The 18,871-nt window shown below is 44.1% G+C and overlaps 1 protein-coding gene across 2 annotated transcripts in view; it reads right to left on the bottom strand.

Annotated features, from left to right (window-relative positions):
• The window catches only part of LRP5 (LDL receptor related protein 5), a 223,354-nt gene that overhangs the window by 176,256 nt on the left and 28,227 nt on the right, over positions 1 to 18,871 (bottom strand). The window lies entirely within an intron of this gene.

Raw genomic sequence — 18,871 nt, 5'->3', positions numbered from 1 at the left:
ATGGAACATTCCAAGGTCCATCATGGTGTAGGAGGCACAAAACTGAATATACCTGATGTACCTTAGTTTGACAGCATCCAATTGCGGGGAGTCCACAGGAGAAACTCTCCCCCTGACCACCTCCCTTACTCCTCATAACCTGGTATCGGAGTTGACGGGAGTGCGATCAACAGTCGATTTAACCTAGGGAGGTTGATTTCCGCAGCAACAATCTCTCAGTAAGTGTAGACAAGAGTTAAGACGTAGTACAAGGTTCACCACTAAAACACAGAGCTTAAGGTATCAGTCTCAATACCCTGAATCTCTGCTACTTGCACATGGCTGGAAACTACTGTCTACCAAATTCATACACCGTGAAATCAGGACTCCCCTGTTAAATCTGATCTCTGAAAGAGCCCCACCACCAGCACCTGCAGAGAAGTAAGGGTGGCACAGTATTGTTACCCCTTTACTTCTGTGCTGCCATTGATGGGAGCGCTGCCTTCAGAACTAGGCATCAGGGCTACAGCAGCCTCTTGCCCACCACCCAGCACCAGGCAGTACAGCCACCAGCACAGAAGTAAAAGTGGCAATTTCATGACCCCCAAACAGTTCTGGCCCCCTGGTTTGAAAAACTCTGTCGAGAAAATTACACAGTTTTGTGGGTTGGTCACAGCATAAATAGCAAATTTTTCAGATGTGTAACACATCCATGAAATGTGTTATTTATGCCACAACCAACTCACAAAAATTGCGTGATTGCTCCATGATGTAAGTACACCCCTGTCTATACTACATGACGTGAGGTGTATCTTCAATGTAGCCCACCAACTTTCACTAAAGAAGCAAGGACTTGTACTCAATGGGAACGGATAGTCAGGAGGTCAGGGTTTTGCTGATGACTTTACCAGACGATGTGCAACCTTCATCACGTCCCTTTACCATACCTATCTCCATAAGGATGTTGTGAGACTCAATTTGCTAACACTCATGGAAGCCTAATTTACGCTCAGAGACACAGAAATTATCAGTACTGATTTACCTCCTTCACATTTACGCATGTAAACCTCCATCCTCCCTCTTTAATCTCATGGCTTTGAGGTCCTGTATACTCACTTCAATCCCCTTCCCAGGGTCACTCTTGTCTGCTAGATCATAACAATGGTTCTTTAGCAAGAGTACATTTACTGCTCATAGCATTAGGCCCAACAACTTCTTCCAGGAAAAGATAAGACCCAGGCCTCCTTAAGGACACTGTTTTTCCCAATCACACCAGCCAGTTCATGTTCTTCTTCACACAGCGTGTAGTCAACCTGTGGAACTCCTTGCCAGAGGAGGCTGTGAAGGCTAGGACTATAACAGAGTTTAAAGAGAAGCTAGATAATTTCATGGAGGTTAGGTCCATAAAAGGCTATTAGCCAGGGGATAGAAATGGTGTCCCTGGCCTCTGATTGTCAGAGGCTGAAGAGGGATGGCATGAGACAAATCGCTTGATCATTGTCTTCAGTCCATCCTCTCTGGGGCACCTGGTGCTGGCCACTGTCGGCAGACAGGCTACTGGGCTAGATGGACCTTTGGTCTGACCCAGTACGGCCGTTCTTCTGTTCTTATGTTAGCAGCTATGGATGTAAGCGACTAGTTGACTAGTCAACTATCTGATAAGCAAAAGCTTATTGGATAGTCGATGAGTCCCTTGACTAGTCGCTTCCCCTTGCCTTGCTGCCTCCATCAAAGGCAGCAAGGGGGGGGGGGAGCAGGAGCTGGTACTGGGGGGGAGCACGCTTAAAAGCTGGTTCCCCCCATCACCATCTCTGCAGGGGGAGGTGAGGACCAGGCACGAGCTGGGAATCAGCTGATTCCCAGCTCACACTCAAGCCCAGACGCTGCACCTCTGCTTTTTAAACATATTAAGAGCTTGACAGCTCTTAAACCATTTAAAAATCAGAAGTGCAAGGGGACAAACTGGGACAGCTGATTCCTGGCTCACATGGGGGTCCCTCCTGCTGCACTTTAGACTTTTAAACAGGCTCTTAATACATTTAAAAGGCAGAGTCATAGTGGGGTTAGCTCCCAGGCTAGGAGCTAACCCTGCTGTGGCTCCCCCACTTATCAACTAATCGACTACTCAATGGAAAATCCATCCACTTGTCAATTAGTTGATTAAACTAAATTTAACATCCCTATTAGTAGTATGATTCTCCTCCCCCTATTTACCACATGGAGTTATGGGTATCATCTTCCCTTCTCGGGGAAATAAAAAGCAGAAGCTTGTCATCAGACTGGTTCCCTAAGTGTCAGCACAGTGCAGCAGTGTACTGCTCCAATAACACCATCACCAGGGGACACGAATGCTAATATTTCAGAAGTGGGCACCAGTCGCTGAGAGTAGCAGAATTCTCTCTGCTTCTATTTAGTTTGAAAACGGTACAGTAGATCACTACTGTAATCTAATGCAGAACTGCTTTCATTTACCAAACTATTTGTCACCTTGAGTCCTCCACAGTAATTCCACAAGCTCCAGCAACAGCTGCTAGATGTCTATGATAATCAATTGCTGGCTCCCCGACAAGACGTTCATCATTCCAGCTGATGTTTCTGCCTCCTAAATGCGTTCAGAGTTGAGATCCAAAAACTTGCCACTCAATTCAAAAAGTAACACTCAAAACAGACCAGCAAGGGCAGATGTGTTATCTCATATTCTATGACTCCAAGCCTGTCCTATAAATATCTTCAGCTTCCAATTCTTGGTACAGTATATAATGTATGACAAAGTTAGCTCCAGATATTGCCTTTCAGATTCAATTCCTTCCATATTTTAAAAACAAATCAGTTTATACCAGTGGTGGGGAACCTGTGGCCCCTTGGGGTTCTCGAGGGCCACATGCAGCCCCTTCAGGTTCTATATGTGGCCCACGAGACCTTTTGTTCACCATAGCCCATGTACACAGGGCTGCCATATTCTGCTGGTTTCTGTCTGCATAGTTGTTTTCCTACCAATACTGCTAAATGACACACCTGTAAAGCAAGGGCACATGAAGTGAGGATTGTGCTAATCGCACACATTGACTGTGAGAGTCAAGCGCTCCCTCTGTATCCAATCAAAGCGCTGCTAAGGTTCAATCAGCACACCCGTCAAATTCTAGGTAGGCAAGTACAGTTGGGAAAACTATCCTATTTTGGTTACAACAATCTTGTGACACTGGTTTATACTTTACTAGTTCACTATACTAGCAGCTTTGTGACATACCAATGCCTCTCTTGTGAGCCCAGCTACACTCAATCCTCTAATACCTACATTCATGGCACCGTGCATGCCACTGAACCAACCATAAAACACATGACAGCAGCATATGTATGTGTGTGCAAGCACTGGAGCTCCATTATGAGGTTTCACAGCTCAGCTTCAGCTGAACTCAATTCATGCCTGAAGATTCAGGCTATTTTTCTTTTCACTCGGTATAACCTATTTGAATTTTCCAAGTCAGGAAAAAGGCTGTTTTATTTTTCTTGCTGGAGGAAGTATACGCTTCTGAAAGTAATAAGGAAAATGTAAATGTAAATCAGCTGGTTGCTTGGTGAGATAGGGTAGCCAGGAACAGACAATTGTTACTATGTTTGTTTCACTGAAAATATAATATCTATCTTCTAAAGCATTTAGCTCAAGAAAAGTTTATACAGCTTGAGAAGAATTATTTATTGGGAAATGAAATCCCAGTAATGCTTCCCTCTCCTTTCCAAGCTTGCCAAATTCCACCTCCCCCTCACCTTTAGAACACAAGTAATAAATACCAACCTGTTGAGCTTTCCATGGGTAACTGACACTAAAAGAAAATAATGTTTAAAATATAAAATATTTTTACTCCCTGCTACTCACTGGGTCCTCAAAAGCATGTCTGTTTTAAATGGCAGCAGATCAAGCCTTCCGAACGAACAACACTCCCACAGGTTGATGGCACAGAGGGGGGAGCAGGGAGGAGACTATTCAGATTAAGGTCTTTGGTGGCAGAGAACTTTTCCTTTATGCATGTCACTTTACATAACCAGTGGCTCTATCCAGCCTACTTAACAGTGAGACCGTCAAAAAAAAACACATGCACTGACAAAAAAAAAGGTATGTACCCTCTACTGAAAAGTGAGTTTTGGGTAGAGGAAGAGAGGTGGGCAGCTAGATGCCACTTTTGGTGGCAAATGGGGAAATAAGAAAACACACGTGGGAACCCACACAAAGCCACAGGAGCCTATGGATCAGCTTGGCTTCCAGCAGGGAGCTGCAAGACGTGACTCTCAGCTCCGCACACTGTCCCCTTACATCAGCAGAGGTACTCTTGGCACCTCTGACCTTCTTGGATAGTGTGGACACTTACCACCTCAGTAATTACTGCAGTGGCTCTACGTCAACCTAACAGAGCTGACTTATGTTTCTAGTATAGGCATACTCTGAGCGCTGACTTTGCCAATTAGGAAGCCAGCTAGTACCAAGTAGGGATATAAGCGATTAGTTGACTACCCGATTAGCATAAGCTCAGTAATGTGACCAGTTGCTTCCTCCACTCCTTGCTGCCTCTCTCGGGGAGGGGGGAGGAGGAGCTGGTGCTGGGTGGAACTGGCTTTAAAGCTGGTTCCCCCCAGCACTGTCTCTGCAGAGGGTGAGAGGTAGAGGCATAGAGGGAAACCGCATGAGCGGGAACTGAAGCAGTCTCTGCTCACACCACTTTTGCTTCAATTCTGCTTTTGAAATGTACAAGAGCCCCACTGGGACTCTTGTACATTTCAAAGGCTGAGATGCTGCAGGGAGCCGGTGGGGCCAGCAGGGACAAATTTCATTTTATACAAGCCACTGAAATAATGAGGGGAGGGATAGCTCAGTGGTTTGAGCATTGGCCTGCTAAACCCAGGGTTGTGAGTTCAATCCTTGTGGAGGCCATTTGGGGCAAAAATTCAGCAGGGATGGTACTTGGTCCTGCTGTGAAGGCAGGGGACTGGACTCAATGACCTTTCAAGGTCCCTTCTAGTTCTAGGAAATGGGCAATCTCCATTAATTTAATTTAATAGGAGAAGGAACAAGTTATTTATTAATCACTATGGTCCAGGGCTGGATTTGAAACCCATCACCTACAAACCAAAGGCTCTGCAGCCTTTTCCAATTCTTTTGAACCATCCCATTCTCTGCCTTGCCCTTGGGCCATAGAAAAAGTCTGTTAACTTCTAATATTCAAGTGAATGGATTTTTTCTCATTTGTTCTAGACATAACAGGATACAATATTCCTTCATGGGGATGTTATTGCATGATTAACAAGTCCCACATTCTCAACAGAGGAACAGAGTCTGTGTAACATTTGGTTTATAAACAAAACCATTGTGATCAATGATGGTCCTGACCTCTATAAATTGCTTATTATGAAAAAAAAAAGATTTATACTTTGAAAAGGGAAGAAGCATAAACATTAACAGGATGAGTGTGAAGCACAAACTGTTTGTTTATACACTGTGTATTACCACCCAACTGGTGCGACAGCATTTTAATCTCACTACCAAACAAAAGTATTCTTTTTGGTAATGTTTGAACAGTTCAGATTTTTCCTTAATAGGCAATATTTAAAACATCTGTATGTAGCTTGAGCTTTCGTGATCATTTTTCAAATACAAAAAATCTGAAATACCACAAACACTGTATCAAGTAAATTCTGAACAGATATCAGCCTAACACTGTAAAAAGTTACAGGAGTTCTTTTTCAGTTCTGAAATAAATATGATCATAAAGCTCTCTCTCACCCACACTTTACTCTACAAGGAAGATTATACATTTGAAAACAAACAGATTTTCCACCCGTAAGAAATGTAGGTACATGGCTTGATGAAGCTATTTACCCATGTGTGGCTGGCTACACCAGATGTGGGGAACCTCCGAACTAGGGGCTGGATACGGCCCACGGCTGCAATGGATCTGGTCCCCAAACTGATTTTTCTATGGGTCAGTAGCCCCCAGACCCCAAAAAAGGTTCCCTACCTGCGGACTACTCCATGAAATAGACAGACAATACAGATCTGTATTTGCACGCTCATTGTTCTGTTACAATTAAGAAGAGTATGTGGGGGAGAGAATGGTCTATAGTTAAAATGAATTTGCACTCAGATCTAAGTTCAATTCCAAGCTCTCTCAAACTTCAAGAGAGACCTTCAAGCAAGTTAGTTAGGCCTTGTCTACCACTATACCAGCATCTGGAACCTTGCATCTGGACCCACTGATATTGGTATAAGAGTGCTTATACTGATCTAGTTTATGCTGGGTCACCCAAATAACACAAGTTATATTGGTGTAAGCCCAGTTAACTGCATCTATCGTAGGGCTTTTACCAGGATAGTAATGTTTGTAAATAAATAATTGAACCACTCACCTGACACAACTATACCAGTAAAACTTTTAAATGTAGACCAGTGAGTGTTTAACTGTTTAGACCTGAACATCTTTGGGGACGAGGTGGAGAAGAAATGAAGCCTATAAACCATGTGTGCTACTAAATATGATTATTAATAATGTTATTTTGAAGTTATGTAGAGAATTAATTCCTATGCTTACAAGCAGACAGACTCCTAAGAGGAGGCTGGTATACTTCATGGAGTTTCCCCATGATTAACTTCTCTATGCCAAGGAAAGCAATTTGGATACTATTCTTGTGGCAACCCTCTCATTCATTACTATTCACTCTAAGTGGTTCAGCACAGAAATGTGGTTGAAAGCAGCTAATACTCTTCTAGCTGAGAAATAGATGAGCTAAGATGGATCCTTACATCACCTTATATTGCCACCTGCTTAGTATTTATTCTGAATTATTTCTGTATACTGACATATTTTTTCTAGTAGAGAGCGTGACTTAACTCATGGGACCCAACAACAGTGAGCAATACAGAAAGGTACGTTGGCTGCCATATAGACAAGTTATTCTCAAGAATGAAACAAGGGGTGGCAATAAGAGAAAAAAGAACCCTGAAGAGCTTGGATGAAGCAGCATGCATAGTCAAGAACCCATGATCAGGCAGGTTAGAGGGGAGCAGAGCACCCACAAATAAAAGTTTCCTTTCACATTTTGAATGTATCCGTTGTATATTCAGTGAACAAAAGCATTTTACCCTTCCTTAAAAACCCAAGGCTCCACCTTCTGCATTCCAGCCACTAACATCGGACGCCTTAAATCCATTGATCACCAGCTTCAAAACACAAATTAAATGCTCATCTTCTGTAACGAACACACACATTTTAACCCAACGTTAAACTTGTCAAGTTTGATCCTCTAAAGAATGGAAGCTATCATTTTCATCCTGAAAAAAAGAATAATTTTCAGAAAGCAAATTCCCACCACAATCCCAAAGTTACAGAATTTCATGGCTGCAACAGGAGGCAGTGGGTACTGGTGCAAAGAACAAGAGTTGGGGAATCTCAACACCAGCGTGACAGTCCCGACTCTGACATTTGTGTAAAATTGGACAAGTCACTCCAGCTGTCTGTGCCAACACGCAATACACACTGGTAAAAATCAATCCATGCATTGCAAATGCACCCTTCCATGTGCTACTAAGTACCGCAAAGCGGTGCTATGAGGCTTAATTAATGGATATTCACAAAGCATTTCAAGATCTTCCAGGGAAAGGAGCCCTGAAGAGCACAGCTTTTAACTACTGACTTTAATGGGAGTGCCATATATGAATGAAAGGGTAGTTCTGGTAGACAATAGACCATTAAAGAATAGTGATCTAATGGGTGTTTTAAATCAATGTTTTAAAAGAATACATCCTCTCTTCCCTGTCTGGCAGAATTTGTTACTAATTCCCTCTCCAAACTGTGAAAGGAAATGTCTGGCCTACCAACCACGAAGGATTCATTTACACATTCACTAGATTTTTTATGGAATCAGTATTGGAAATTCAAGAGAAAATGATGTTATTTTAAACCCTTGTAAGAATACCCAATATTTATATATAGAATTTGTAACAGATGTCAGAGGAATTGTTTTTTAATTTTACTTTTTTCTTTACAACCTATATTTTGAGCTGTTTACATGGTTACACTCAGCACAAACCAGTGCAAAGTAATGCAATCCATGCTAGCAGCCCAAAATATGAAATATTTTTAGGGCCAGCTTTATTTATACACACTAAGTATTACATTCGGTATCATATTGCTGGATACTAGAGACAGCTTGAAAAATCACGTGATACATTTGCCAACAGGATAGAATAAAAAGTGGCCAGTCTGCATGCAAGCAGGCACCTACAATCTATACCAAAGAATGCTAAGACCACCTGGCTTGGCTTGTAATATAAGAGCAATTCACTTCAGGGCTTTTAGCACTGGAATTTTCAAAGCGCCTAAGGGATCTGAGCACCTAAATCCCCTTATTACTCTTGAAAATTTCAACCTGTACTCCTAGAATAAATTTCCTACATCCAGATAGCAGAGGTCACAATCTAGTATAGGTTGGTTGCATGTTGCAAGAAACCTTTGCACATATATTAATGTTACCATGATAGTAAGCATTATTATAAAGTGACCATTCAAATGATTTTATCATGAGCTAGTCCCAAACTTTACTAAAGCAAACCTGTACATACCCTAGTGGCAGAAAGAACAAGACAGATTTAGATGACATGGTCTCACAAGAGAGTAAGAAGCCTACACAGGCTATGGGAGGAATCTTATTGGGCAGGCTTATCAGGTACAGCACTGCATTTATCCCCCTCGTACATATATGCCCCTCACTTGCTAGCCACCACACTGGGTGTCATAATTTGCTGCCGGTTGGTGACACATACCTAATATTTCTTTGAGCCTAGTATTTCTTTGAGCTAATCTTCACCTTATTTTGTGTCTTTCTTAGCACCCAGCTCCTAAAGTGCTGTGCCTTGGTGCTCCACTCCTGAGCAAACAATTGCCCCTTGTTTTCCACACAAATTATGCAACGTGCTACAAGCTGCGGTAACCACGGGAGTATTGTCCTCAGTGAGGCCTAGCCTGCCAGACACACACCTCCCATTTCACCTTCAATCTTTTCAAGGTGCATTCAACCACCGTCCGGCACCTGCTCGGCCTGTTGTTAAAATGATCCTTATTGCTGTTCACGTGCCCTGTGTGCAATTTCATGAGGCAGGGCTGCAAGGAGTAAGCAGGGTCTCCCAGGATCTCAGTGGACATTTTCACATCCTCCATTGCAGGGCTTGACAAATACGCTTATCTACTGGCCCATAGTGAGTAGATTTCAGCCGGTCGCCCCGTTCACCGGCAGTCCGTGCATGCGCACTGCGGGTCTCACGCATGCGCGGTGCGGGGCTGGCGAGTGGCTTTCGCCGCGATCGTCGAGCCCTGCTCCATTGTAATCTTGTGGTCTGGAAATAAAGCCCCCACCAGCAGCTTTCTGTACAGGTCAGTGTTCCTGAAGATGCAGGCATCATGCACCTTTCCAGACCACTCCTCATTGCTGTCTGCGAAATGCCCTTCACTGATCAGCAAAGAGGCTGGCACTAAAATCGAAATAGGTGTATCATCTATTCCCCCCGCTTGGGAAATGTCCACAAAGCCAGCTGCTTTGTGCATGCACATTTGCCAGAGTCCTGGCCCTCCATAGCAGAATGCGATGTATTGCCCTGCACGCTGGCAGCAGTACAGCATCACTGGCAGACTTCCCTGCTCCACACTGATTTGCAATTGATCGGTAGCAATCGGGAGTTGCCAGCTTCCCACAGCAATTGCCACATGCATCTCAACTGAGAGGGCAGCTCTCATTCGGGTGTCCTTGCACCGCTGTTCAGAAGCCAGCACAGCACACAGCTCCTGGAAGGTTGCTCGATGCATCCTAAAGTTCTGCAGCTCTGATTGGCTTGGGAGTGGGAAGAGGGCACAAAGTTTCCTCCCACCACCAGAGGTGTGTGGTGCCTAGAGGGAACCGCCAGCTGCTTTAAACAGCTGATGGTTCTCTCTAAGCACCTGGGGGCAGGGGGCTAAGACTTCACATGCTTTCCCACTCCTACGCCAATCAGGGTCTGTAGGCGAGGGAGCACGGGAAGTCTTCTGGCTCCGCTGCTTCTGCCCGAGGTCCCGTTCCTTCCCAAGTGGCCCAGGGCCACTTCAGAAATTTGTGATGTGGCCCCCCCTTCACAAAATTATTGCCCACCCTTGCTTTATCAATAGTAATCCTCAACATTGTACATCTTCCTTCCAGGGACAACCACATATTAGTAAAACTGGTAACCATCTTTACATATTCCTTTCCAATAAATGGACAATATGTTTTTAAAAGTCCATATTACATTTTCTAAGTTGTATGGGGTTTCTGGGTAGTTTTGTTTTGGTCTCGTTTGGGGGAGAGCTTGTGCGTTAATTATAAGGTTTTAAGAAGCAGAGATTTATTTCTGAGTCCTGGTTTTACTTGGCAGACTACAGTTTGTCACTGCTAACATTATTATTTACAACAAAATATAGCACTCTGATTATATACAATTTCATTTCAATTGGACTGAATTAGTTTATTTCCCTGCAACAACCAATTATCTGAAGAGAATGTTCCAAAAGAGGCCAGGAAAGGTGCTTTGTAGAGCCTATGCAATTTGTGTTTGTTTTTTTAAGCTTCTGCAGGCCTGATAGGAACTCAGAGTTTCTAGAGAAAAGAAAAAACCCAGAAGGCTCTGTGAATTTATCCATTCTTGTCTCATACAGCTCCTAATACATTGGCTACATTAAGTAAAGACCATTCAGTATCAAAAGAGGAAGGGCAAGTGACTTGATTTAGCACAGACAACGTGGCTGAGGTAATGTATTTTACTGGAACAACTTTCGTTGGTGAAAGCAACAAGCTTTCAGTTCAATGCACGCCGCCTTCCTTATCAACGGTGTGCTTCCAGAAAGCTGAAAAGTGCCCCACATAGCAGGGGTGATATGGAAGGGCATGTGAGTGCGAAGGGAAAGAGGACAGCAGCCAGAACTTTGGGGCGGCCTGGGGAACTAGCTGGGGAGGGGGGCTGATGCTCGCAGCAGGGATTTTCCCCAATACACAGTCCCCAGCAGCAACAGGAAGCGGAGCAACGCGGCACCAGCTCAGTGCTCTCCCAGCAAGCTGCTCAGGGGAGGGGGCGGGACTAGGGATGTAAAATTCCGTTTTACCAGATAACCGATTAAGCAGGATCCGTGGGCGGGATGCCGCTCCAGCCCAGCCGGTTACCCAATCACATCCCTAGGCGGGACTGCCCCCACACTCACTGGCAGGAAGCAGAGACACACAGCCCAGAGTGAGCTGGGGCCGTGTCACTCTCCTTCCCCCACGGCTGCTGGTGAGTGTGGGGAGTCCAATCCCTGCTGCCAGCTCCAGATCCCAGGCCCTGCTTGTCCCAAGGGCTGCAATGCTCGAGGGAGCAGGCTTAGGGGAAGAGGCAGGGCAGGGGCAGTTGTCCCAGCTCTCCCTCGGTGTGGGGAGGAGATAGGCATGGGGGGGATGTGACTGCCCACCCTATGTCCTTCATCAGCAGTCACCCCTGCCACATAGCATGTTGACGGAGCAGAGATAAATGTTAGTGGTGGAGCATTTCTTTAAAACAAGACTCCTTCAACTTTGTCACTGGTAGGCCACATATTAATATAGAGCCAGGGCGGGGAAACCTAAGTCTTCGGGTGCTGGATGTGGCCCCTGGCTTTCCTGGATCCAGCCCCCGAGGCTCAGGGCTCCCCCGCCCCCAGCATTGGTGAGTCCATGCTGGTGCTCCAGCCCTCTCTCCACTGCCACCCCACCTCAGGGCTGGAGCACATAAAATCGACTAGCCTGGTCCCCCTTAGGCTCTGCTGTATGAGGGGAATGTGGTCTCAAGTCAGGGTCCACCTCAGTGAGAGGTTTTTTTGTTTTTATATTTTGCTTCTCACTTGTGTGCAGCTCCCCACTAATTTTTCTGTGGGTCAGTGGCCCCCGACCCAAAAAGGATTCCCCACCCCGATACAGAGTATCTAATAGAGATCATCTTATGAACATTCATAACTGCACGGATCACCTTCCTTCTTTGTGATCTCATTAATTTTCCGGTAGCAAAACCAAACTGCTTGCAGAAGGAAAGCATAGTATCTATAGTTGTCATTTTAATACAATGCAACAGCTGGAAAAAAGGCGAGCCAATACCATGTGACCAGCCAACTCTCCACAGACCACCAAGCAAGCAAGCGACCATGGATCATATTTTGAGAATTGCTACTTTATGACATTACTAAAACAGCATTTCAGCAGAGATTTCAGAGGCACTTACGTGGCACTGCAGCGAGACTAGACAACCCTTCCCATCCATTTTCAGTTTCATTTCAAGGAAGGAAAGTCCTTGGGGGAATAAAGCCATCTGCATCTGGTACATTTTAATAAATAGAGAAAACTTAAAAGTTATTGTGAAACCACTGGCTCCTGGCAATTCTTGGTTTCTGCATTGAGCAACCAGTGTACCTCGTCAATTGTGAGAACTGCAACACGATGCCAACCTAGCTCGTGCTACACATACAACAGAACCTATCCAGTCTCAACACACTGGGTTTTTTTTGGTTGTTTGTTTGTTTTTTCCTCTCCAGCCCAAAACAGGGACATAAAATCCTATTTAACTGGTTAACCGGTTAAATGTACTGTTTATGCCACGGAGCCCACTGCAGACAGGAGCTGCTCCAGCCTGGGCCCACTGCGGACAGAGGCTGCTTTAGACATCCGAAGCAGCCCCTGTCGCAGCGGGCCCTGTGGGGCTGACGTAGCCCCCTGCCTGCAGCAGTCGGGGAGCTGCTCCAGCCCCACTGGTTAACCGGAACAGATAAGCATCACCCATTAAGGGTGTTGCTTACTGGTTAACCTTCATATCCTTAATTCAAAAGCCAGTGCCTTTCATGTGAGCATTTTATGGAGAATTAAAGTAATGAGCTGGGGTACCTCTACCTGATCCATTTTATTAAAGGAAACAATATATAAATGCTGCCACCAGTTTCCTTCTCCAAGAGCCCAGCTAGGATCTATACATAAATGCCAATTTCAAAGAAAATTTCCTGCAAGGGACTACTGTTTCATAACTAAATTTGGGACCGATAGGGGAATTGGAGACAAGCAGGGCTCTTTATCCAAGAACTCTGTGCAAGCTGAGGTCAGCGTTAGCACTTAAGCTAACTACTTCCCAGTAAAGCTTTTTACATCCCCATCTAGGAGATGGAACCAAGAAAAGTGCAGACCAACATCTTCAAAACTGGTTACCAGTCTTGGGTCCCCAATTTGAGACCCACTGTTGTCTACTATTCAGAAGAGCTGAGCACCCTCAGATTCTGAAAATGAAACTCAAGTCGTCTCTGGCTGAGCACTCAAGAAATGAGCAACCCCACAAATCAAGAGCCACTTTTGAAAATCTGAGCCTTAAGTGCTAAGTTAGCTATGGCTAGGCTCTTCAAAAAGAATCAAATTTCAATGGTATTCGGGCAAAAACAATTCTTAGGTGCCTCTAAAAAGGCACAAATGTTTAACAGGGAGTGTAAAACTCATTAGAACAATTTATCAAAGATCATGATGAATTTTCCACTGCTGCCCATTTTCAAACCAAGGTTGGATGTTTTTCTAGAAAAGATTCTCTAGGAATTATTCTATGACCGGTGTAATACAGAAAGTCAAACTACAGGGTAAAAATGATTCCTTTTACAGCCTTGGTAGCTATGAAACTCCCCCATTTAAATCCAGAGGAAGAGCTCCAGTCCTTCCCCTAGAAAGCAGTGCAAAGTTCATTGCTGTGCGTAGTCCACTGAACCACACTGCCTCATGGTTATGGAGTTGCCAGTTCAGATTCAAACAGCTGTCTAGGAGGGAGCTTAGCACTGTTACCAACAATGGTAAAACATTCAATTTTGATCTCAAGTCTCCTTAAAAAAAATTGTCGTCATTCAGCACTGATTTACTACAGAGCAAAGTTTTATCTGTAATTTGCTCTCAGCTGCCAGCTGGCTAATTTTCAGTACCTCCCTGAAGCTTTTAAAATCCCATTGGGATCATCCTTCAGACCCCAAAGGTCGCTTTTGTCCTTCAACCCACATTCATGTATTATGCAAAGTATCTGTGCGTCTCTACAGTATAAGGCTTATATTGCAGAGCCTGCAGTGCAGGCAGCTCCCCAGAAGTGGGGCCAGCAGCTGGGAGTGGGCGCACACCTCTCTTGGGGAGTTAGCTGCCGCCTTCCACTGCAGGCTCAGCAGTGTGAGACGGCAGCCGGCTTCCCAGAAGTGGGGCTGGCAGCCGGTGCACACTGGGAGCTGGCTTATAGAATAAGCCAGCTGGTATAAACCAGCTCCCAGGGCTGCCGGCCCCGCTCTGCGGGAGCCAGCTGTGTTGAAAGCTCTACACAGTATAAGTCTTATACTGTACAGCCCACAGCACTTGTAACCATGTAACCGCTAGGATTTTTAATAGTCACACAGTTACTTTTTTAAAATACTTTTTGCATCCTTCCATATCACCACCATGCTACAGAACTGGCTCATAAGTTTCCAGAAGCCATGTTTTGGTTCCACCACTTCCAGAATATCTCTGAGAAGACCACAGTAGAATAGGAAATTACAAATGATAAAGCCATTTAGCTACAAGGACTGGGTGGAGACCACTTTAAAGTTAAAACTTTGAAAGCAACAGGGTCACTCACTATACATTTCTTAAAAGGATATTTAAATGAAAAACAGGTTTGAATGACACAAGAATTTCAGCATTTCCTGTGGCCTATCAAGCACTATAGTGTAAAACACAACAATACATTTAAGACATTACCTCACCCACCATATGAGACAAAGACATCTTTAACATTCCCTCTACACTGTCCAACACTCTGCCATCAACATCCTGGACCTGAGAAGCAGCAATACCCTGTCTTAAGAGAGATACCATACCAAGACAGTGTTGTATAACACAAGCAAAATATATTTCCTATCACAGTGGCTAAAAGGCAACCATTCATGTCAACTGTTCTAAGCTTTGGAATAATGTTTGCTAGAGAGCCATACACAACAGAGCCGAGGGGCTATGCCATCCCTTTCATTTCTTTACTTTTGCAGTATTAAATCATCACAGAGGATAGCAAGTCATCTCTTTTTCAATAGCTTGCTTTCTACTGGGTTTATTCTTCTTTGTTGCAATCTGTCCTTAGAAAGGTGCAAACTTTATTCCTTATTACAATAGCCCCAAGAGGCCCCAACAAGATCAAAGCCCTGTTGCATAAGGTACTATAAATGCACAGAAGAGAGAATCCCTGCCCTGAAGAGCTTACTATCTAAATAAACAAGACAGAGGGTGAAAGGCGAGCAGACTCGAGGGGACATGACTAAGGCCACATAGGTCGGTGGCAGAATCAAGAAATAAACTCAGGCCTCCCAAGATCCAGTCCAGTATGCTGCCCACTGTATCACACTGCCTCAAGTTATCTTTCCAGTCAGTTTTATGTCCATTTCTCTACCAAAAAGTCATAACCAATTCCCAACCACTTCCCCCTTCATTTTATCAGCACTCAAAATGCTGTGCATATGTCTGGGTTTCTTCCTTCCTCATACGCTGGGCCTCTTTCTGCAGTTTGATAGGAACCCTCAATTTCCAATGAATTTACTGAGATGAAGTTGCTTAATACCTTGTGGGATCGAGCCCTGTGATTTAGCAACAAAACTGTGGGCATAGGCTATTAGTAAAAAATGTTGTGTGGTGATGTATCGCCTACTGCTTCCATAGACAATTGTGAGCTATCTCCGACATAAATGTACCAATTGATTTCAGGTTAAACTGTTCAAAATGTGTTTCAAAATATGCAGGGCAGACAAGTTCCCCCACAATTTTCCCACGTTCTTTCTTCTCCCTCCTCCAACATAAATGATTACAGAATTTAGTTTTGTTTTACCTAGGCATTTAGAGTCAAATTCCCTTCCAAGACTGGCTCCCAGTGCTCTATGTAAGCAACCTCCTGGAAGGGAATAGCTAACAGCACTGGGAGCCCATGAACATTGGCACTTGACAGCACTTTAACTTGCTGCATTCAAGAAGGGATGGGGGTGGGGGAGATGGGAGGGTCTGCACCTGAGCCAGAAAGTTACAGTGCAGTGAAGTGTCAGAGTAGACTCGGCCTAATAGAGTTGCCAAATGGTTTCAACAAAAATACCGGACACACTTGATGTTACATCTCAATCTATATTCCATCTTATTTAGAAAATACCAGACCTTTATATTTTCTCAATTTTGTTTCCCGAACAGAGAGCTCAAATACTGGACTATCTGGTTCAAAACCGGACACCTGGCAACCCTACCGGCCTAAGTCTTCACTGCAAGTTTATCTGCACTTGAGTCAGCCTAGCTCAAGTGGAAGCAGCCACACCGTGAACAACACTTGTGCGGCTCTGCCCACAATGGGGCTGACCTCTCTGTGTGTGGCTCTAAGACCTGATCTTCGCTGGGAGTTTAAAAGTCTCTTAACTCTAAGGGCAGTTAAAAGTCTGTTTTGTTTCTCTTGCTTTTCCTGAGGAATAACTGCTCAATTCAACCTTACATGGTCAGCTTTAGGGTAGTTCCGATGCAGCGCTTGGAAAGTTGATGTTCTTGGCCCACAATGCCCAGCAGTGACCACTCTGGCCAGGACTTTCAACTGCGCTGCTCTCCTGGTGCACAGGAAAAGTCCCAGAGTCACTACCCTTTTTTGAAGCGTACTGATTGCCTTGGCTACTCGGATCACAGCAGCCCCAACAGTAGATTTACCCACTCCAAACTGATTCCCAACTGACTGATTGCTGTCCAGCGTTACAAGTTTCCACAGGACTGTTTGCCACGCTCTTCTCAACGGTCAGAGCAGGTCTCATTCTGGTATTGCTGTGCTTCAGGGCAGAGGAAAGCAATTCGGAAATGTCCACAAAAACGGCCTTACACATGCAAAAGTTTTGTAGCCACTGATGAGAGTCCCATAGCTGCATAACTATGCTGTCCCACCAGTCTGTGCACGTGTCACAGCACCAGAACCGGCGTTTCACTGTGGCAAAAGGACTGAATGCTACCATCATCTGCCAATCGTTCATCTCAAGTGCTTCACAGAGGAGTATGGTTATGGCCACCTCAGATTCTTCCTCGGTCTGGTGGGCCCTGGATAGGCTCTGGACATACTGCGGATGCAAGATGTTTGCTATGACTGCCATAGTACTTTGCTGCTGAATGTGTTCCATGCTTACCCTGCTATGGCGTCTTCACAAACAACCATGAAAAATGGGTGTGAAAAGATGTATGCTGTTGCTTTCAAGCAGGGAGGGAGGAAGGGAGATCAGTGCATTATGGGATGCTGGTGACGTGTACCCAGAAGCACTTGCTGCACTGTTTTGGTCCAATTGGCACTGGGAGCATAACTCAGAATGCAAAGGGGCAACAGGAATTATGGGATAGCTACCCACAGTGCATTACTGTCAAAGTTGACAGTAGCCACCCTACTGCCCTATATCCAACTCTTGTGCACAGTGGGGACATGCACCTTTGACTTTACAAAAATCAGATGCTAAATAAAAAAATCAAGCTTAATAAATTCAATCTTATTTTGTAGTGTAGATAGGGTCTAAGAGACTTCTTGCGGCATATCCCATGGTTCTTGCTATGCTGATGAATTCTTCCCCAGTGAACTGAGAGAGAACTTGCCTATCGTTTACAATTTGAAATATACTATGACCATCTTAGCCTGAAATCAATTGATATAGTTCTTTTTTTGATTCAGATTGCAAACAACCCTCTGATTAACAAGTCAACAATGCAAAGAAAAAACACTGGAATCATGAACATGCCCCTAACATGTGGCCAAAACAAATGAGGATTCATCAGAACAAAATGACGGAACTATCACAGAAGCCTCAAGACTTTTTGCCTTTAAAATGTGTAAAGAAACAGTTGGATTTATAGAAAAACAACAATAAAAAGAGTGGAGAATCTCCCTTCATGTAGTTCCAACAGGACAAACACTGCTGACCTCAGAAAGAAAAAAGAACCATAAGGAATTAATTTAATTTAATCAATGTTCTTGGCTAAAGCAGAAGTGCCTCCAACGAGGAGAAGTTTACAAAGCTGAGAATGGGTTGTATTCATTTGCTATGTTAGAGAGGAGAAATTAAATAATACCATGTTTTTTCTTCTATTACTAGTGTTATAAACCAGCTGAAATGGAATTCTCTCCTTTAATTCTCCCCATAAACCAAACTATCAACAAAATGAAGACTTAAAAAAGATAGGATTTTGGCTTTTTGACGTTGCCAGATTTATGTATTGTTTGTATTTGAATCCTTTAACAGGAAAAGCTTTGAGAAGTTATATCTGATAAAAAATTACATCTGACTGAAATGGAGTCACAAGCCTTGTGTAAAATTACAAATTGTAACTCCAAGTTTTTATCACAGGACTCTTTGGTTCCCTTTTTGCTAATGTACTTGTGCATGGTTCACATGTTGTACAGGTAACAGACATCTCTGGACAGTTTGACATGGGAGTTTGTTTTCTCAGGAAAGGCACCATTAGAGCAAGACATGACAGGAAAAAGATGCAGTTCAACTGTGCTTAACTGTCTGCCACAATAAGGTTTCCATTGAGCCCTTGTTCCAGTGGATAACATTTGCCATCAGGTAAGTGAATTCCGGCCAAAGCATTTCTTTTTTTGATCAGCTCTCTCTGCATTTCACAGAGGCATTTGATTTTCAAGACCATACTTCATACATTTAATATGGATGTAAGGGGAACACATCTTCCAAGCGTTTCTAAAATTCAATCATCTCCTTTGGAGTCAGCAAAACAGAACCGCTGGAACTGGAAACAATGCAGATCAGAAACAAGCATACTGTTGTCAACCTTCTATTGCTCAAGTCCTAGAGAA

Source organism: Pelodiscus sinensis, chromosome 5, assembly GCF_052426305.1.
Source record: "Pelodiscus sinensis isolate ZL-2025 chromosome 5, ASM5242630v1, whole genome shotgun sequence".
Taxonomy (NCBI): domain Eukaryota; kingdom Metazoa; phylum Chordata; order Testudines; family Trionychidae; genus Pelodiscus; species Pelodiscus sinensis.
This window is presented reverse-complemented; position numbering and strand designations above follow the sequence as displayed.